Source organism: Protopterus annectens, chromosome 5.part0 (genome assembly GCF_019279795.1).
Source record: "Protopterus annectens isolate FY-2018-M chromosome 5.part0, PAN1.0, whole genome shotgun sequence".
NCBI classification, from domain to species: Eukaryota; Metazoa; Chordata; order Ceratodontiformes; family Protopteridae; genus Protopterus; species Protopterus annectens.
Window position 1 is genome coordinate 269236608 of NC_056735.1, and position 23081 is coordinate 269259688.

The 23081-nt window shown below is 39.9% G+C and overlaps 1 long non-coding RNA gene across 3 annotated transcripts in view; it reads left to right on the top strand.

Moving 5' to 3' along the window:
• LOC122802574 overlaps nucleotides 1-23081 on the top strand; it is a 293850-nt gene that overhangs the window by 31868 nt on the left and 238901 nt on the right. For all 3 annotated transcript variants that reach the window (XR_006364958.1, XR_006364959.1, XR_006364957.1), the window contains exon 2: nucleotides 20893-21025. This is a non-coding gene — a long non-coding RNA (uncharacterized LOC122802574). The remainder of the gene's footprint in view (nucleotides 1-20892; nucleotides 21026-23081) is intronic.

Sequence of the window (23081 nt, forward strand, 5' to 3'; positions counted from 1 at the left end):
AACCCAGACCGAACCACAAAAGGAGGGGGAGTTTCCATATTTATCAAGGATATCCACACCTCCAGGTGAGTGGCATTGCACGAAGTATCGGAGACCATCCATGTGCAACTAACAGTGGGCAAGACTGCTTTTCAGTTTATAGCATCCTACAGACCACCCTCTCAAAGTCAGGAATCCCACTCGGCTTTCCTGAAAACATTGGAGAACATGAAGATCTCTCCGAACACCATTATATTGGGTGACTTCAACTACCCAAACATTGACTGGGAGCACTACTCAAGCCCCAGCACCTTAGCCCAAATGTTCCTGGAAATTATAAACTCAAATGCTATGGAACAACTAGTCACCCCTCCCACAAGAGGGGACAACATACTAGACCTGATCATTACCAACATGGGGACTCTATGCTCCAAACCAGAAGTATATCCCTCATTGGTAAGATCAGACCATAAATTAATTTCACTGGATGTCCACATCCCAACCCCACCCCCAGCCCAGAAAACCACAGTGAAAAACTTCTCAAAAGCGAACGTCTCACTTCTCAAAACCGAAGTGGAATCCTTCAAGGCCCCAGGGCCAGTGGAAACTACGGCCCAAACTGCAGAATCCTATATAAACGCATTTTACGGACATCTCCAGGAATGCATGGATCATGCTATCCCAAACAAAACCAAGACCCAATCATCCAAAGGCAGGCGTCCAGTCTGGTGGACCCCTGCCGTAAATAAACTGTACAACAGAAGGAGGAAGCTACTACATGATAGAGCAAAATCCCTAATAGGGAAGGCATCTCTGATCAGTACTAGCAAAAAATTACGATCCCTCATAAAATCCTCCAAGGCCAGCTTCGAGAGAAAAATTGCACAGGACACCAAACACAATCATAAGGCTTTTTTCAGTTATGTTAGAAACCTGGGATGCAATTCCCAGACTTGTTCTGAGTTGATTCTAAATGACAAAAAATACACTGAACCCACAGACATCGCCAATATCCTGGCAGACAGGTTCAGTGCAAACTTCTCCACCCCCTCCCCCCCAAAAGAGCAAGTATCTATCCTGGCAGAGGGCTGCCTCCCAAACATCTCTGATGCTCAGGTGAAGACTGCCCTCTCCAAAGCAAAAAACACTGCTTCCATGGGACCAGATGGCGTCCCAGGTTGCATCCTACATGAACTCCAAGAGGAACTAATCCCTCAAATAAAACAGCTATACAATCTCAGCCTCACTACAGGATATGTGCCCACAGAATGGCGTACAGCAACAGTGGTCCCACTCCACAAAGGTGGAGCCTCTACGGACCCTGGAAAATATCGCCCCATAAGCCTGACTAGCTTAGTCTGCAAGGCTATGGAGAGGATCATCATGGAGCTCATAAACAAAGACATTGGGGACCTACAGACACTAGATCCTACCCAGTTCGGCTTTGTCAAGGGCAGATCCTGCCTTTTGAACCTGGTTGACTTCTTCAAAACAGTCACCAAAGCCATAGATGAAGGGAAGGTTGTCCACACAGCCTATCTGGACCTTGCAAAGGCATTTGACACAATACCCAACTCGGGCATCATAGATAAGCTATCCAGCTTAAATATAAATCCCTATGTCACAAGATGGGTCGCAAACTGGCTCAAAGACAGAACCCACAGAGTGAGAGTTGCTGGAGCCATGTCAGACTCGAAACTGGTCACAAGTGGCGTCCCACAGGGTTCTGTCCTGGGACCACTCTTGTTCGGTATATACTTTTCCGAGGTACAGGCAAACGTGGGAGGACTATGGCTCACCAAGTTCGCAGACGACTGCAAACTGGGCGCCATAATCAACTCTCCAGCTGACACAAACATCCTTCAAAAAGGTCTCACAGAGACAGATAACTGGTGCCAGCGCCATGGTTTAAAGCTAAATGCCAAAAAATGCATAGTCATACCCTTTGGCAAAAACAATGTGCCCACAAATTACCACATAGGCGGTAACCCATTAAGTACAGAGAAAGTTATTAGGGACCTGGGGACCCAAGTTGATAGCAATCGCTCCTTTGAAAACCACATTGCCAAAGTGGTTAGAAAGACCTTCTACATAGCCCACCTCATCACGAAGGGTTTCACATCTAGATCAAGAGAGGTAATCGTGCCCCTTTATTCATCCCTCATCAGGCCCATCATAGAATACAATGCCCCTTTTGGGATGTACCTGACCCGACACCTGTAGCAATTAGAAAGACCTCAAAAGTATCTCACCAAGAGGATCAAGGGTCTCAAACAGATGCCATATGCTGCTCGGTTAAAAAAACTCCAGCTCTACTCAGTTGCATACCGCCTACTTCGAGGCGATCTATGCCTGACATACAAAGCTATGTCAAATCCAGAATTAATGGACATGCTCCACCTCAGTAAATCTAAATCCCTTAGAGCCACACGCTCGAGGGACTTGAACCTCAGCACAGAAATAAATAGAACTTGCTGGAGGGACAGGTTCATAACCCAGAGGCTCCCTTTGCTCTGGAATAGAATTCCAGTTCATGTGAGGCAGAGCACCTCACTGAATCTCTTCAAGAAGAATCTCGATAGGTGGATGGGGGATCGTAGGTTTGTCCCAGGGATTACTCCCGTGTCACTATTAGACAGAGGCACAGTAAACTAAACCTTAAAAAGGGCACAGTATACTCAAATCAAGGAGTGGCGTAAGCCATACAGAATCGGGCTAGGCTTATAATTGCCCCAGGGCAGATAGCCTAGTATGAACCTATGAACCTATGAACCTAAATTCTGCATAGGAAAGAACTTAATCAGTTTACTGTAGAATGTAAAATGCATTCCTGTTTAAGTAAAATTACCCAACTTGAATCTTTTGCCACCTGCACTCCATAGCACCACATAATCATCTCCAATGTTTCTGGACCTCATGGAAAGGGAAATTCCACTGCAGTGACATCCATCAGATAGATTGTGTTTTCACATGCCTGAACAATAAAAAAAAATGACTGCTACAAAGACCGACTTGTGAAAGATTGTTGCAAAGGCAGGCTATTGTCAATGAGTGAGCAGGTATTCTTTTCAAGTTATAAAGAAGGAATACTGTTCTATGTTATAGTGATGACATGGAAATATTCACACCAGATATCACTGGTAGACTGCTTTCTAGCAAGTGAGGGCACTGAAAAATTTAGCTGCTTTGTGTTATTTTCTGCTGTACAGAGCTAAAACAAACTACAGTAATAACCTTAAAAGTACAAAAGGAACTATACAAATCATTCTAGGATATATAGTGTAAGATTAAATTTTCCTTTTATGTAACCAACAACGATGTTAAAGTGTATCTGAAATCAGCCTTTTTCTAGAAGAATATAAATTGTATGTTAGTTTAAGGACTGAATGTAGAGATGAATAACACATTGTAGGAGCATGTGCAGCTGTTGGATGTCAGAATAAGGAAAGAATTTTATGAGATGACTTGGAAAAACTCAAACGTTTGAGAATCAGTGTCTAAAAACTGAGATTATATGGATGTTATGGAAGAATTACCTGAACAATTTATATCTGCAGAAGACTTTCACTGATACAATCAGACCAATTAAACTTTTAAAGATTGATATTACCCTTCAAACAATAATCCTTTAACAAACAGTTTCAGTGCCAGTAATAGATGCTTTAAATAGCATGAAAATGTAGTGCAGACAGGCTGCATCTGTTGTAAGTGCATTATTGTAGGTGTGAGAGGGATTTATGTGAAAAAAAACGTTTGATTTTGACTAGACACTGTGTGCTAATACATTCATTTACTGTTACTGCCTGGTATCTAAGCTACAGAAGTAGCACTCCTGCTGTCTGGTCTGGGTGTACTTGCTTATTAATGTTAAGCCAGATTACTTAGGATTAGTATGAAAACTTGCATTTGCAAGCTAAGCCTCTTGGATTTATCATAGTTTCTAGGGTGAGTTCATATAATATTTTCGTACCAGTAATTTTGCAATATATCTGATGTCTCAGATTCATTGAGGAAGAATACTTATGTATCATGTGCTTAGAATTTGCAAGTTACTGGTGTGTTATAAGACAGACACTCAAATTGAATGAACCTAAAAAGTAATTCAGACTGAACAGGATTCTTAAAATTTAAATCAAGAATCATTTTGCAGGGATCAAAATTTTCTATGCAAGAAGCTGCAGTAATACCATTTTCTTAGTTGAATAAAATTCTTGGTCATGTCTTTTTGGAGGAAGGGATAAAGTGATCAAAACTTTTCGTGTGAGTAGTTTTGTTTCAGTCTAATGTACAAGTCAGGCTCTTTGTATCTGAGTATGCAGCAACAGCAACCTGGAACACGATGAAAGATAAACAACAACCACAAGTATACTCCTTGAAGGCTTTTGGCCGAGACGTCAGAGAGAGAAGCTATCTTAGTTTTAATAAATGGTTCGGTGGAACTTGTGGTTGTTGTTTATCTTTGTATCTGAGTGGCTGCTCTAATCCTACTAACAATCTATTGTGTTGCATTTCTTTGGGCTACATTCCAAAAGGGTTTGATGTGAAGTAGCATGTCCAGATGAATTTGTTATTCCATGCACAATTCCAAAGGATAGGGCACTACCAGTTCCCATTCATGTCATGCTAATGAGGACTGGTAGAACCCTTCACTCATTTACAAAAGGGGAGATGGGGTCGACTTAGAGAAATCATTTGGTGATGGGTATTCATGAGGCTTAGCAATGTACAATGCCAAATCAGTGGTGAAGCCCATTGAAACCAATAGGCTTCTAAATGGGATGAAAGGTCCACTTGTATGTGTGACTTGGTACTCCAGGTAGTGCTGGGTGGGAAGGCAGACTGCCTGCAGTAACTTCTTCCACATAGAAGTGGAACTGTCCTGCCAGTGTTGGGAATTGTAGGGCTTGCTAGGACCATTCATGTATGCAGTGATGTATAGTATGAGCCTTCTCTCAAACTCTTCAGTGGATTGCACACTTTACAGTTGTTTTTTTTTGTTTTTTTTTTAAGATTGCATTTCCTGGTGGGCTAGTGGCACCACATCCATGTTTCTGTTTTCACATTTGAGGAATACAAAACTGATAACTGTGCTGGCTGTGATCCTTGCATTCTCCATTCTGCCCAACAGATGGAGCAGTGGCACTGATCAGCCCTGTGGCTATGCCAATCAATTTATATGCCAAAGGTGGTTTTGCAGGCAGGATCCCTACCTGCAGTTCCAGGTTCATCATATAAATAGAGCTGCTTTTCCCAAGACTTTGGATTGACTAGGTGATCCTACAGAGTCTTTGGACAGCTTCAGCAATACACTCGGACTGAGTGATATTGTTCATTAACATTAAATGCTACTGAATTGCGTTATCATCATCATCATCCTCAACCCCCTTTTTCCCCCATTTTATACACGGGGTTGGGGTGTCATGTCAACTGTCACCATCTCTCTCGATTCAATGCCACCCTCCTGTCTTCTTCAGCAGTCATGTTTGACTGTCACAGGTCTTCTCTCACACAATCCATCCATCTTTTTTGCTTGATGCCTTAATTTCCTCCTGCCTTCTTCCCGTCTGTCACAAATCTTCTTCACCAGATTGTCTTCTGCTTTTCTGCACATGTCCAAACCACTGTAGAATGTTCCCTTTCATTTTCTCTGCAATTGCAGGTACTTTGGCTTTTGTTCTGATGTCCTCATTTTTTCATCTGTCCCACAGTATCATAGGATCATAGGAAGTTACTAGGCTATTGGTCCTGAGGCCCTTATAAGCCTAGCCAAGAGTTTAGCCCATGTATAGACAAATCAGTACCTGATACCCCTATCCAGCAGGGACACCGATGGAAACTCAGGGATGTATTTTGTATTTCCCATCCAGTTATCCAGGTTACGCTTAAAAAGTACCTGCTGCACATCTTCACAAAACAGATACCCAAAAGGAATTAAGATCCTTTCGTCTAGGCAGTCAGTTGAAGATGATTGACATCAGGGTGTATCAAACACCCCTGTTCTTGTGTGAGTAGATCCATTCTGTGAGAAAGCTTCTAGTAATTGCCTCATCCATTTCCAAAAGAAGGGAGAATTGCAGTTACTTGGGTCAGAAGGAAGTCACCATAATGATCTTAGGGATTCCTTCTGCACCTTCAGAAGTACCCTAGCTATTAGTGGAAAGGGTAGAAAGGCATACAGGAACATTCCTGTCCAAAGAAAAACAAAGTGATATGTCTTCCAGGCCTTCTTGCATGGTGTCCTGGGACATAATTTTGCCAGTTGATTGCTCAGAGAGAAGACAAAGAAGTCTACTTGAGGAACTCCCCACAGATGAGTCAAATCTTGTAAGACCATCTGATCGATTTTCCATTCATGAGGGTCTGCCCTGGTCCTGCTCAGCTTGTCTGCCACACAGTTTTGCTCTGACTTAATGTAGGATGCTTCTAGAGTGAGATTGTGCTGTGAAGCTATGTCCCAAGCTAACATAACTAGTCTGCAATGGGGGTATGATCTGGTTCCCCCCTTGCTTGTTGATGTACCACATAACTGTGATGTTGTCTGTAACCACATGAAGAGGTCCTGGAGACCAAAAATGGTTTAGAGAGCTGAGTGCTTTGATACGGGAAGCATCTCCTTGATATTTAAGTGCTTGCATCTGTCCTTCGTGTCCCAGAAATGTTGCACCTTTATCCCTCCCGAAACTGCTCCCCAAGCAAAGTCTGAAGCTGCTGTGGTGACTGACTGCTTTGGAGCAGGGATGGAGAAGGGGAGACCTGGATTTAAGGATATATGCTGTCTTCACCAAAACATTTATCTGCTGACAAACCCCAGTACTGGGCTCTAAAAAGACAAATGACATTGATGCTAGGACTAAAGAGATTTCAGATGTCACTGTATTTTTCTCATGTGGAGTCTTACCAAGGGTATCATGAGAATCATAGATGTCATGAGATCCACAGTTTTGAGGTATTTCCTTGAAGTGACCGAGGTCTGAATGGGAAACTTTAGAAATAGATCTAGATAACAATCTGTTTTTTTTCTTGTGGAAGAAAAGCTCTTAGAACTGAGATGTCTAGTTGGCATCCCAGGAACACAATCCTGTGTGAGCGAGTGTAGAAGACTTTTGAATGTTCTCTTGGAATCCCAGTTTGTACAAGAGATCTGTTATCCGAGAGAGAGAGAGAGACTTATTTTGAAAAATACTCTGCAAAGATAATCAGGTCATCTAAATAAGGAAAAACGTGAATACCCTGTAGCCTACAATGGGCTATAACTGCAGCCAGACACTTTGTGAATACTCTTGATGCAGTGGATAGTCCAAAGAATAAGACATACAACTGATAGTGTGATTCAGACAAACAAAACCTTAAGAAACATGTGAAGTCTTAATGAATAGGGATGTAATGATAAGCATCTTTTAAGACTAGTATTACCAGGAAACTTGGAAAAGGAAGAAGAAGTAACAGGTTGTGAAATGACATAATTTTGAATGTCTGTAGTATTGCAAACAGGTGTGGGAAAGAAAGATACAAAACTGGTCTCCAAGCATTTTCTGTTTTTGGCACTAATAATATCCCTGAATAAAACCCCTTCCCCACCTGGGAAGGAGGAGCTGGTTCTATTACATCTTGGGAAAGCATGTGATGAAGAACAAGTGGAAACAAAAGCGTATGATCTTATAGATGTGGAATGACACCCTAGAAAGGAGGAATTTACTCCCACTGCGACATGTAACCTTGTTGAATGGTTTTTCTGAACTCATTTGTCTGAAACAATCTGTTGCCAAATAGAAAATGGGGATTCAGAATTCTAGAAGAGAATAGTGGCCGGGGTGGAAGGGGGTCACAAGGTCTCTTGTATAGTCATTCAGACTTGTTGGACTGTCCTTAGTTTTGGGAGGTTTGAGACTTCTTTTTTGAACCCCCTTGCCACTTCTTAAACATCTCTTTACCTGATTTCCGTTGAGACTGTTTATTCTGTTTTTTCTTGAGAGGAAAAATGGGACCCGACCATGTTATTAACAGCAACCGCTGCTTCCACAGGGATGGGCACATCATTCCGAAATAACAGGGAAACCTTCCCTTTTCCCTCTCCTAGGACTGACAAGAGTGGCTCTCCCTTTCCCACCAGCCACAGAGGACATGGTTAACCCCCAATCCATATTGGCTGTACGTGCTACACCTGAGGGATCCGGGGTAAAAGATGAGTGGTCTGAAGTACAACAAATGGCCACAGCAGAGTCACCCACCTGTGGCTGAGTCAAATTGCCATCCTGCTGTGGTGTTAAAGATTGCTTGCTTAACTTTTTTTTTTTTGTGACTGGAAGAAGGACTCCCCATGGGACTGACAATCTGTTCCATGATCAAGGTGAAAACGGTGCCTCATTCCCAAGAAAGACAAGCAGCAAATGCTGGTAAAACTGCCAGTCCACAGAAGTAAATTTTTTTGATAGAAAAGCACTTTCAAACACTATGGCAGCCTCACAACAGAAAATTAAACATGATTTCTCCACAGAAAATCTATCAGTTAGTTTATACTATAACACTATGGGAAAAATGGGTGCTCTGTTTAAAACTATGTTACAGTCTCTAGACAGTCCATTAAAACACAGCACCCCTAGCTTTAAAATAACTTTCCTGAAAAGGAAAGTAAAAAAATAAAATAAAAAAAAAAAACAGTAAATATAAGAAAATGTAAGTTTTCCCCCAAAGGAAACTTATCTGCCTAGCAGAGGAAAACATAAGGAGACCATTGATCCTCAAAAGCCTCAGAGGAGTATGAAGGGCTTCATGCCTAGACTTGTCTTTTAGTTATCTCACCTTGAGCTGCTTGACAGTTTGGGCATGTGGAAGGTGCCCTGAATCTTTGGAAGCTGGAGAACTGTTATATCCTTGGCAGGATGTAACCCATAAAGCTAAGGCTACTGTAGCAGTGATCAATATGAAGAACATAGTTTGAACATTGTTATAGGAAACTGACTACAACAATGCAAAGTGGTGGAAACACGTATGAAAAGAACGGTAGTGCAGAAAGCAGCAATATCAAAAGCCTTATTTCCCTAAAGAATGGTTGTAAAGTCTCCTGCTTCAAAAACAGATGTCGTGCACTCTTCTGTCTCCCAGGAAAGGGAGCTGTGCAGTAGAAGCTGATCCTGTTACGCAGGGCAGTCTATTTTAGGTAAAAATCAGAATTCAGAAGGATAAATTCCAGACATTTTCTGACACAGCAAATCTCAAAGCTTCAATAAAAATTGAAAAATCACAAAAACATTACCAGAATGAGCATTCTTTAATTTATGGGCAAACAGAAGGGGTAAAAAATAATGTTGTGACCATTTTTTCTTTCATTACCTGTCCCAATGTACTTAGTTTGTTGTACGCTCTGCCTCATGAAACTGACCCACCATATTGATTGCTTTCCATCCTATATTCTGCCATGTTATCATATTCTCCCTGCAATGCCAATTATCAAAATGCATCAGTGTAAGCATGTATCTTATTCTATGAAAAAAACTATCTTTGAAAAAAAAAAAAGAGTTGCTTGGACTCATCTCCAGTTTCTTATAGGAGAATATAAAGGCTTCCCTATGAATTGCCAAGTTCTGCTTAATCAGCATTTAAATTACTGAGACTTTATCAGTTGGAGTTTAATGTCACTTTCTTGGTAAGTTATATTTCTTATTCCTGTACATGTTGCAGTGTGTTCTGAGAGGTAGCATAACATAGAGCAAAGAAAATAGGTGAGTTTATGGTACAAGCAGACCCAGTGAAAAACACATTTAATTACCTGGTGAGAATCTTCATGTTTCAGGCTAGTATATTCATAGTGTTCTGAATTTTAGATGCTTTACTTGCAAAAGTCTGGGCTATAATTTCAATGGCTGTTGATTAATCATTATATACCAGTCAGAAATCAGGCTAAAGGAGACTGTTCTGTATCTGCTATGCTAAGGAAAAGACATGCTGGCAGCATATAAACATTCTAAGACACAAGAATGTCAAAGTTAAACTTTATTTCATGCAGATGTGTGTGCACACGTTCAGACAGACCACAATTTCTTATATGTGAATATTTCTCACTTTGTGCTTATTCAGTATTGCCATTCTGATGTTGAGAATCTGATAAAAATGGATTGATAAGTGTCTAATAAGTGCAAGTTGGCTTTCCTACCATCCACTGAGTGCAACCTTGTTGAGGTTCTGTCTGATTGAGTTCACCTTGCAAATGCTGAACTCCTCATTTGGATTTTTCCATAGGAAACCACCATTATTGTGGTTTCTAAGAGTGTGTTTGAAGTGATTCTTTTGTTTTCATAGATTTCCCTTTTGTTTGTGTTGGTATGACCATAGAGTTAGTATGGCACGTACATAGAATAGATATTTTCCCTACAAAACTAACCTTCTGACTTCCTTTTTACACAATTGAATAAAGAACAACTAGTTTGCACAGGGACAAGCATTGCCCTACACTACATGCTCTGGAGCAGGTACTCCTGTTTTGCACAGGGACAAGCACTGCCATACACCACATGCTCTGGAGCAGGTACTCCTGTTTTGCACAGGGACAAGCACTGCCATACACCACATGCTCTGGAGAAGGTACTGCTGTTTTGCACAGGGGCAAGCACTGCCCTCCACTACATGCTCTGGAGCAGGTACTCCTGTTTTGTACAGGGACAAGCACTGCCCTACACTACATGCTCTGAAGCAGGTACTCCTGTTACTACTCTTTACTCCTGTAACAACTCATTGATTATCTAAAAAGTTCCAGAAACCATGGAAGTGAACTTCTCTGCTGTCTCTGTAGCCAGATTGGTGGATATGGGAATCCTGAGGCAATGGACCAATTGCCTTTTGTTTACTGACAATCAACTTATTCTCAAACAAATTGATAAAGTATGTGAGAGAAGTATTTACACAATGTCAGTGGAGGCTAAACTTTCACACATGAGCACTCATACTACCAACCAGATTGACAGAAATGCACACACTACATCCACAACATGCAGTATAGATCAGACACATAGATTCCCATATACAGAGGTACTTAAAAGTAATCTTTATAAACTCCAAAGACCTCCCAGCCATTATACCTAGAACAAATATTCTCAGCAGCCACAAATGCACTCCACCAAAACAACACTGTCACACTCATGCAGCCACATTGCATGGAGTCTCAACTTCACAGTCCGCAAGGCAAGTCATCACACATCCTGATATTTTAGCCATAGGAGACACCATTGTAAGATACACAGATGTTCCTCTCCCTGGGCTAAATAAGGAGAAAGTCACTGTCAGCTGCATCAGGGGCCATAATCTGCCAGATCATACATGCACTCATGTCATTGGACCACAGTTACCAATACGTCTCTGTCATAGTCCATGTGGCTATAAATGACCTGAGAGCTCCCTGGACTATATGGACAGAGATATTGTGGAGCTTTCTGAATATATGTCCCAGGTGAGTATGAGCTTAACATTGAGCAGCATTCTACCTTCACCATGGAAGCTGCCACAATATGAACAGAAGATGATTGATTTTATATTTGGCTTAGCTTCTGATGTCATTCCAAGGGGGTACAATATTTGTTAGCATTTGATGATATGGTTGACAGACCATGTTATTTGGATAAGGATGGTCTGCATCTGTGTCCCCTATGCTTTTGAATATTGGCTAAAGCATTGTCCTCCCCATAGCGCCTTTATTAGGTAATACCAAACTGAAAAACGTTCCAATGTAGTAAAACCAACCAAAGGGATTTAAAGGTATTACTGCTCAATGCCAGGAGTCTAAAAACGAAACTCCATTTTCCAAGTTGTCATTACCCTGGGGAATACAGACATCTGTGCAGTTACCAACACAGGGTTTAAGGCAGCAGAGTGCACCTTGGTAGTGCAGGGCCACAAAGTTTTCCACACATTCAGACCAGCTACCGCATAGTGTTAGGGTAGCAAATAACTTTTATTATTCTCTGCTGAACTGACTCATGTTAATCTCCTTTATTGCACAGAGAAGCATGTATGTGGGAAACTAGGAAATCAAGATCCCTTCTCCCTGAGTTACAAGAATTATTGTATTATTTATTTATTTATTTAACATTTGTTTACCGGGAAAGTCCGACTTGGAACAAAGCCAATTTTCAGCAGAAGCCCGGGGAGAAACACTCCAGATGCATGTCTTTGTAACATGGAGAAAACCCACATGAATGCAGGGAGGACATGCAGACCCCACACAGAAGGCACTCCAGCCGAGAATCGAACCGGAGAACCTCTTGCTGTGAGGTGACAACATGACCGCTTCACCACTGTACATACATTTTATATATTTTATACTTTTTTCATTAAAAGCAACGTTATTGTAATACTCATAAAACTGCCACAGACCAATTAAAAATAAACACTACATCATTAATTTTGCTAACTAACATCTGCTTATTTGCGACATTCCATACTAGCCACAAATTCTGAATTCTGTGATAGAACTTTCTGCTCAGAGCAAATCTTACACTTGTCTTCTCTATCAGCTTATATTAGACAAGAAGCAAATCAATGGATACATACTGAAGGACACTCAAGATTTCATTCTGCTATAACAAGATATTAGAAATATAATGCACACACTAACAAATGATTCTTCCCTTCTCTGTACTTCTCCCCTTCACATTCCCCCATCTGAGGCTATAAAGCATCACCCAGATCATAATGTTTTTCTATGACTGGGCAATGACTGCAAGTTTTTAGATGAAAGGACATTTTTTCACTTTGCTATCAGACATTTTTTACATGCTGTTTCTTTCTGTCCCTGACATGCACAATCATTACATAGTTCATTCAAAAATTTAGTCTTATTTACAATGACAACATGCCCAGGTTTTGATGGAACAAAAATACTATCTAAATCCTGCAAAAAATCATCAGTAACACATTCAGTACTGTGTATATGTTCACATCCCCCACGATTCTTTATATAAATTATTACATATCTTACTAAAATTGTGCAACACTTTATTTTCATCTTGTGCTGTACTATGATTTTTATTAATAGTGGTCAGTGGAACAGTTTCAGTCTTACAGATATGTAAATCTGTATCTCTTCTTTATTCTAATAATTTTAGAATGCGTTTTAAATATAAAGAGTAGAAGGGCTAACATTATTATTATAATGGCTATAAGCATGAAAAACTTTTAAAATCCATCTCCCCATCAAGAGAAAAGGTTACTTAAACCATGCCCTTTGGGAACTATCTGCTTCTTTGCATGTGAATATTCAGCAACTTTTTGAATGATTTCTTTGTGATTATGGATGGCACCAGTATTATTGGAGATGGAAAAGCAGCAATCTCTGTTTGAATGAGCACACACTCACCCCACTTTGGATGTGAAGGTAAAGTCAAGTGCCATGCAATTTTGTATCACCACATAGTGCATTGCAGTCAATTCTTATGTTATCAAATTAATAGCCTCAAAAGTCGAATTACTTAATATTTCCAGGAGCCTAGATCATTTCCTAAGTTCCCAGATGGATTTCACCTCCCCATAAGTAGGTACAAAGCCTTTTCCAGAAATGACCCTATCACCAAAATTCATGCAAGTAAGCCCTTCAAAAGCAGTTTGTTGTACAGTATTATGATATATCTAGGAGGCATCTGTTTTACCAGCTGGGTTAGGAATGTCTTTAGTCTTTCTGTTGTGATGAGAATTGAGAATCTGTCCTTCCAGTAAAGCAGCTGTATGTTGAATAGCTGGAATAACATGACCAATATAACAACAACCAGACCAATCTGTAGGTAACCAGGGATAAGCTTTATTTCCACAAATGTAGAAATATTCATATAATGCTGCAATGCTCTACCTTCCAGCCCTATCATAAATTTTCCAAGTAAAATTGCAAGTATTAATTCTGACAAAAACAACTGCTCCATTTTTCAGTAGCAAACATATCTTTTAGCAGTAATTGCAAGTTGAAGTTGCATTATGGTATTTCAATTTTAGAAAGAAAAACAAGGCAAAATGCAGTGTAAAGCTCAGAATCAGTCAGTGGTATATGAATCAATGACATACCCCCATCATGTGAAGTAAGAATATGCTCATAAACCCTATGAATCAGTGAAATACCCCCATCATGTGCAGTAGAAAGATGCTCATAAACACTATGAATCAATGAAATACCCCCATCATGTGCAGTAGGAAGATGCTCATAAACCCACTAGTTGCTAACATTGAGGGTCTGTGCATAAATATGCAAGGCAGCAGAAAAAGTATTAAATTGAGGATTCCATTCAGGTGCTCTTGGTTCAATTCTAACCAAACATCTGTCTCTATTTTTAGCAAAACGTGTATGTCAGTTAAGAAAAAATTTAGTACTTGCAGTTCCAATGGTCACAGAAGATGAAGCACTTATGGTTCCAGGTGACAAAAGCAGGTGAAACAACTGTTGCTGTTGTTATGATTGGTCCCAAGGAAAAAAAAATGAACACATTGAGGCTGGAGTAACAGAGCCTCTACAGAATGCAGAACTGCCATGTAAGTTTCATGCCCGAGAGCTAGTGAATCCACCATGTCTACAATGTGTGGAATCGTGGCCGCTACCCTATGACAGTGAGGGAGGGCTGCAGCTATGGGATCAAGATTTGTGCCGAAATCAGCAACAGGTCTAAAACCATAAGTTCTACTTTGTGCTAAAAATCCTAACACTACTTTATTTCATTCACTACAAAACAGAAAAAAATGTCAGAATAATCTGGTAACCCAACTGTAGGAGGATTTAAAAGCAATGTTTTCAATTGTGCAAAAGACTTTTCATGATAATCCTGCCAGGGTAAAGGTTCAGGGGTATCTTTCTTTAACAGTTCTAACCAAAGTCTTAGCAACTTCTGCATAGTTAGAAATCCATTGTCGATAGTAACCTGTTAAACCTAGAAAAGCTAGTGTTGTTTCACTGTAGTAGGGACTGGTGCAATTTGGATTCCAGCAATTTGTGAAGGCAAGATCTGTATAGCACCGTCTGAAAAAAAAGATGTTCCAAGTATTGAACCTGCAACTTCCATAATTGCAATTTCTTTTAACCTTAAATCCTAATTCTGTTAATTGAGTCAAAAGAAAAACAATATCCTGTCTTTTAATATCATATGAACTGGTTTTGCATCCTGTATGAGCTGTACCTCATTATCACGGGTAGTCCGGAGCTGCCGAGGAATAACATTCCACCATTTTCTACTCTCTGCTTTGCTGTTATGAAAGCACAAAGGGCATCTTCATTTGAACAGATAGTATTAGAATATAATCCTAAAGATTCATTAGGGATATCTAAACATACACCATAAGGTGTGCAATAAACAGTACGTCTAAGTTTGTAGTACATCTCTACCGAACAGATCTAAAGGGGACACATTTCTTAGAATAAAAGCACACTGCTCTTTTACTGGACCAATTTGAATAGGAACAGGTTATATTTGTGAATAATCTAAAATAACTCTAGGCATACTTACACCCCAAATTGTATGTTTAGAAAGTGGTATGTGTTAGGTGTCTGCCAAAGTAATCTTATATCTAGTAGCCCCTGTATCTACAAGAAATGGGACACATGTATTTTTGCACTATAACATTAACAAAGGGACCATCTTGATCAGTTGCTACCATGGGAAAAAAAACTGTAGTTCCTGTTCATAGCTGTCCTAATGAATTTGCTGCCACATCAGTGTCTGCCAGACATTGTATCAGTTGACCTAGCTGACACTAGAAATTAAGCCAGTTATTAATATCAATCATTTTCTCTTCATACTTTGGCATCATCCTTGGTGAGGCTAGAATGCCGCTCAGTGCAAAGCACATTCCTGTCTGTAACATTTACTCAGAAAGATCCATAGTGTCTCTTTTCATAAAGTCCAGTGAGGTACATCTGAAGTCATTTACACCCATATGGACTATGATAGAATCAGATTGGTACCTGAGGTGCAGTGACTTGAGTGCATGCATGATATTGCAGATCCTTGCTCCAGACATGGACTATGATAGAATCAGATTGGTACCTGAGGTGCAGTGACTTGAGTTAATGCATGATATTGCAGATCCTTGCTCCAGACATGGACTATGATAGAATCAGATTGGTACCTGAGGTGCAGTGACTTGAGTGCATGCATGATCCTGCAGATCCTTGCTCCAGACATGGACTATGATAGAATCAGATTGGTACCTGAGGTGCAGTGACTTGAGTGCGTGCATGATATTGCAGATCCTTGATCTAGACATGGACTATGATAGAATCAGATTGGTACCTGAGGTGCAGTGACTTCAGTGCATACATGATATTACAGATCCTTGCACCAGATAGACAATTAACCATTATCTTCTCCTTGTCTAGCGTGGTCAGGGGGACATTAAGTGTCATACAATAGAATCCCCTATGACAAGAGTACTAGGTAAAGTGTTTGCTTGCCTTATTGGCTTTGTTCTTGAGGGATCATTGGTTGTAGACTTATGTGTAGTATTGTGTTGCTTTTGGAGTGTGCATTAGTGGTTACTGAGGACAGGTATTGCTGTTTAGTGGCTTAGGAGGTATTTGAGGTATGCAGAGGTTTCTTTTAAGTGTCTCGGCATAAGAAGGTCCGTGTGTGTGTTGAACAGTATATGTGAAGGCTGTAGTGTGTGTGTTCTTGACAACCTTGTTTGTATGCAAGATTTTTGCCTCTAAGGAAGTTATGTATGAATATGTCTCACACATTATGTTGGTTTCTTTAAGGATTAAAAAGTTGTCTGAGTACATGAGACACTTGCTACATTGTCTCAGGATGCCCACTTCTACCAAGCTGACTACAGAGACATTAGGAAATTACAATTCCATGTTGTCAAGACCTGTGTTAGGGTTGGGCTATTATGGTTTATGGACTTGATTTTACAGGTGTCACTTGAGTGGTGTCTAGGGTTAAGGCTAAATGTTAGGTAGTGCTACGATCTGATATTAGTGCTGTTTGATGTCCTAACTAGCTGCCCTAAGCTTAGCTCCATGCAAGCCTTTCTATGTTACAGCTTAAAGTCCTAAGTGCTAGCTTTATAGGTTTGCTACAATACAGGGTACTGCTGACCACCACTACATGGAGAGCAGTTCTGGGAAAAGCTCCTAATTTACAGCAGACAGAAAAATCTGAAAGCTAACTCCTGTACCCTCTGGCCAATAAGTGATTACACTTTGAGCTGTCTGGAATGCTTCTAAACTCAGGGAGACCAGGTAAACACCTTCTGCCACAAAATGGATGATCTTGGAACTTCTTAATATAAAAGCACAGCAAAAGTAGCTCTCTAATGCAGAATAACACCAAAGAACTGAGTCTATAATAATCCTTCTGGCTGATGAAACACTCTCACTGTAAGCTTCCCTGTGTGTTTTCCAACTCAGACTTAGCAGGCTATTTTACTACTGCCACTAGAACAGAAGTCCCAATCTTCTTAATGTAAAAACACACTTTGTTAGCTAAAAGTGAAAAGGCACCAACTAGCTACAAGTAATTGTCCCTTTAACCCCCCTTGTGCGTTTCCCAACTTGGATAGACCAAGCTACCTTTCTACTCCCACTAGATTTGCAGTCCCAGCCTTCTTAGTGTAAAAACACACTTTGTTAGTCAAAATTGAAAAATGTCAGAAACATACCTCTCAACTGTCCCTGATTTTTTGGAATGCCCCTGATTTTGACTCAGATTTTAGCTTTGTCCCTCCTAGTCCCTCCTAAAACTGATGACTGTTGGAGAAACAGTAGTGCATTACCCATAATAAATAATGACAGTAGTTGGGGTTATAGACTTTTTGGCTTCAGAAAAGCTACAGTAAGTCTTATTCTCATATTCTGTCAATATTTCAAGTTAACATTGCTAAGATTTTAAAAGTGTCCCTGATTATTTATTGATTTGTCCCTGATTCTGTTGACATTTGTCCCTGATTAGCTAAGAGCTATTATCAAAAATAAGTGAAGCAACTAGCTAAAACAAGTAATTTTCACTTAAGTCTACCTGTGTGTGTCCCAGCTAAAACTGACCAGACTATCTTACTCTCAATTGCAGGCCTAGTCTTCCTAATGTAAAAACACACTATAGTTAGCAACAACTGAAAAGGTATCAGAAACAAATTAAACAACTAGCTGCAAGTAATTCTTGCTTTAAGCCTCTGTGTGTATTTTCCAATATGGATAGACCAAGCTACCTTTCTACTCCAACTAGAATTTCAGTCCCAGTCTAACAACTAGCTACAAGTAATTACAACGTGATTCAAAGGCAGACAAGCCAGCAATGAGGAATATACACTTTAAGGCAATTTCAAAGTGCACTAATAGTCTAAGAAAGGGCCTTCCCAGTTTCTTCTGTAAGTAGCCAGTAAGATGAACAGAGGAGATAAGACTGAGAGGAGTTACTATGGCCTCTAGGGCTAGGTATACAGAGGATGAGGCTGAGAGGAGCTTCTAAGGCAAAATATACAGCAGGGGCAGGCAACTCAAAAGCACCAAGTATAAAAGCACAACAAGAACATGGTATGAGGGTAAGGACCAAATTCATAATAGAGGTAATAAAATGTAGGGTTGTGACCTTTCTTTTGGCACAAAACCAGACCAAAGCCACACTGCTCGCACCTCCCATAATTATGCCTATCTCCTCCACTTTCCCCGCCTAATTTTCACCCATTTCATGACATCAGCATGTCAGGAGGAAGAGGAACATCCTCTTTTTATGATTTTAAATAAAAGCATAGCCGGCTTTAGGCACCAGCGAACCCTGCAGTCGCTGGGGACCCTCTGTTTCGGGGGCTCCAACCACTGCAAGTAACCTTATCTTGATATTTTATAACACATCTGTCAAAACAACAAAAGCTAGTACTGGAATCTTTCATATTTAATAAAACAGGTGGCTAATAACTCGCTGGTTATAGTAACAGTGTTTTATCAAGCAACAGTTTTTACAATTCCATTAAATATTTTACCACTAATATAGTGCCCCTGGCTTAGTTAAACCCTGCTGGTGGACATTCTCTCCACTAAAACTAACAACATATCCAGCCTTAAGTACCTGCAATACCTATGGCTGCAAGGGGTCCCCCAATCATCCTTGACTGTGTGGGGGCCCATCAAAAGCTGTGGTTGACTGGGGAAAAATGAGGAGGAAAAAATGTGTTAATTTTCTGATTAGGTTGTTTAACCTGAATAGCTATGATATGACTCTGTTATAATAAAGCTGGTAAAGAACATAGGCAAGGTAAGCACTAGAGAGCCTAGCATGACTGAGCTCAATGCATATCTTGGAGTTTAAGAACAGCTGATGCTTCTGATCTTCATGCATGGTTTTCTCATACAGTGAGTTTTATAAATACTGACAAAAGAGCAGAAGAGCAGATACTGTAACTCGCAACTTCTTTGTTGAAGAGTTCAGTGCAATACCAATAATACCAGAATAAAGGCTCAAAATCAGGAACAAGTTTTAAATATTACTCTAATTCAATTAAAAGTTAATAGAATAACACATTTTTTATCAACATGCATTTTTTTTGCTCAATAAGTATAAAACTCTGATATCTGGATTTATTGACTGTCTGTAGTCCTGAATGATTCAGAAGCAAATCAAAGTTTTTATGAAAGACAGAACAAAATTATTTGCAAAATCAGGGAAGGTGTGTAAAATCAGGGACAGTGACATGTTAGCATTACTCCTCTTTGAGGTAAATAAAAGTGACTTGCACCTGCCACTGTTTGTTAACTGCTTAATAGCAGTCAATGATCTTGTGTGCCAGTACCGGTGGTACAAAACTAGTATTGCTACGGCTTATACGTGTGTGTGTGTGTGTGTGTGTGTGTGTGTGTGTGTGTGTGTGTGTGTGTGTGTGTGTGTGTGTGTGTGTAAAGTATCAGTGATTTCTATCTGTAATGCCAGGACACACATTATTCTTCTGGGTATCAGTAAAAAATGTAGCTAACAAGTAATTATATTTCAAAGGGTAGGCATAACATATGTCACAGAACATTTAGACACTTAAATCTACTAAGAATCTGGGGGCCCTCACTCCCAGATTATATAAATGGATACAGGGGGCTCACTTAATTATCCCTGACATTATAGGGGCCCCACAAAAGCTATTGCTGGTTTTGAAAACGTGAGGAGAAAAAATCTTTTAATTTTCTGATTACGCTCTTTTACCTGAACAGGCTGTGATATGACCCTGTTAGAATAAAGCTGATAATGACCTATGCCCTCAACTGCAGCCATGCTAATATCATCCCTGCTTGGATATGTGTGTACAGGAAGCTGCTGCAGGTTGTGTGTAGGTGTGGTGGTGGTGGGGTTGTATGGTTACTACTTCTTTAATTTTCATCACAGTCAAACCTTAGAAGTGTGCTCATGAGGTCATTATAGCTTGTGTTTGGGCTCGGGACAGTGTGCTCATTCTTCTCTTTTACTTTTCTCACAGACCTCAGAGGTGTACAAAGAATGTTACTATGGTCTGTGCAGGGACAGGGTACTGTCTAGGAACAACAAAGTAGAATATGTTACTGCAGTCATTATTTGTTTCACTTTCCTCACAATCACACTTCAGGAATGCATTCAGGTATTGACAGTTTGGGCTGAGGAGTGAGAGGGCATGCTATGTATATGTATGTCTACAGTGACTTGCAAAACATGTCTGTGGCAGTTTGAACCTCTGCTTTCTTCCCAGCCTAAAACCAGAGCGATGCTTAGGCAGTCTTTTTTTTTTTTTGGGGGGGGGGGGGGGTTAGGGAGGCAGGCAATTCCCAGATAGGACTTGTGTATCCAGACAATAACTAGCTTGTTAGTTTATTGTTGCTGTAATTCTGTCATCTTTGAAAATTAAATCTTGTGTACAACTTATGTCTTTCTTGAAAGGAAAAAAAAATAAACCTGCAATTCTTTTCTTACTCATGTTTTTTTTTTTTTTTTTATTTAGGTCACCACTGTAAAGGCTGGAAAAATGCTGTAAAATACACCCCAGAACATCTATAACCGTATGGCTTCTTGGGCCCTGACTTACTTGAGTTATTTCCTAAATGGTTATCACTGTGCTGAATTGGTCAGGAAAGGTATGTTGAAAGGATGCAAGGAAAACTAAAGCTGTACAGCAACATAGTTGCTTTCCTCAATTATAATTTCTGTTCAAGTCATCGTTGGTTGAAAAGATTGTGTAAAAAGAAATAAAATCTTTAAAATGCACTTCAGAGCATATATGGAGTTATGGCTCCTTGAAGAAGCTGAAGAATAAGGAAAAGCAAGAGAAAAGGGAGAAAAAAGTAGTGTGCATGGTATGGGGAGCCCAAGATGGAGGAAAAACACCAAGGGAAGACTGGAGGGAGTGTGTATGTGTGTGTGTGTGTGTGGGGGGGGGGGTGCTGAAACAGTAGGTCTAGGGTGCCATTTCACCTAAGTCCAGACCTGTACATAAAGTTGCTGAAGTGTATCACTGTTGCAACTAAATTCCAGTAACTGTAAATGTCTCTTTGTGAGATGGTCCAACATAGTGTGCTAAACAGGCCTGTTGTAATGTAATAGTATTTTAGCTACAGGTCAGTTTGTGTGCAATACTCTAAAAAGTTTGCAGTATGAACTAAAATGTTTCTTAGGAAGGGTGGCAGTGACAAGGTGATACATAGGCTTGAAGTGCCCAGGGGGCCCCCAACTTGACATCTGCTGGGGGCCCCCAAAATGCTAACACCGGCCCTGCATAGCAAATCTGCAGATTTAACAAACTCCGATAGTCTGTTTTTTTTAACAGAATACTGGAGTTTGTACAGTGCTTTATGGACCACAGGACAATTGGTTTGATTTTCAGATAGTCCAGAAAACAAATGGATAGGTGGCTACCCTATAAAAATGCAGTAACGTTAGGGCCTAGTCTGTTCAGGACATCTGGGTCCAGCACATAAACCACAAAAAATGCAGACCATAAAAATGCCTTAAATTAATAGCTTTAACTTCAGATAAAGAGCAAACACAACATATCAATCTAATTTAAAAGCCAATATAAGTGCAATATTGTAAATGTAGTTTAAATGAACTTCCATTGATGCAAAATGTAGTCCAAATGCTTTTCTTTCAAGCTTCTGTAATGTAAAACACCAGGGGGATGGGTTAATTATCACAAGCTCCAGTTACAACTCATGCAACTGGCCAAAGCTGGGTTTTTGTTTTAAGTTTGAAAAGTGACTACAACACATAATTAGATAAGCAATGCTAATGCTCTGCTTAAGAGCTCAGAGAAATAACAATGGAAATTATAAAACCCAAATAAATCAATTTATAGCTACATCTTCAGATTCAGAAGAGAGATAGTAAAATGCAATAAAATGAGGGCCCAGTCAAGTCAGAACACCTACGCCCAGCACAGAAACCACCAAAAAGAAAAAAAAAAAAAAGGGAAAAACACTTCAGACTATAAAAATGCCTTAGAGTAATAGCTTTAACTTCAGATAAAGAGAAAATACAACACACCAAACTGATTTAAAGGGTAAGATGAGTGCAGTATTGTAAATGTAATATATATCTATAGCCATATATTTTTGTTGAATGTATATTTGATCGACAAATGCAGGGTGGTGTATAATGCTGAATGTACGGATACCTGAGTGATCAAAATGTCGATGGTATGTTTCATCAAGAGAAGTGAGTAGGGTTTGAAGGAGGTGAGAGTGTTTGCACATTTCTTTGAGAAATAAGGTTAGGGTCAGTGATAGGTGAGGGATAGGTTTTATATGTTTGTGTGCAAGTGTGTATATTTTAGGGTTAAGGTCAGGGTTAGGTAAGGGGATAGATGGGCTGTTGGTAGTGTGTCTGTGTATATTTGCATATTTTTGTGTCTGTGTGTCTCGTGTGTAATGGCAGTGCTACAGGGAGTTTTTTAATGTTACAGTACAGGGTTAGGGTTGGATACACGGACAAGGTTAGGGTTAGCACCCATTACTAAAGTGGTGCAATGGAACCACATAGCCAGATTAACTAATTCCAAACTTGTTGAATAATTAATTGTTAAAATTTGATGTCTAGAGTAATCAGGGATATAAGCTTATACATGTCTGCAAATAAGGAATCAGTATTAAGTTTGTGTATAAATGTGGTAGGAAATCAGGTTAAATGTAAATATTT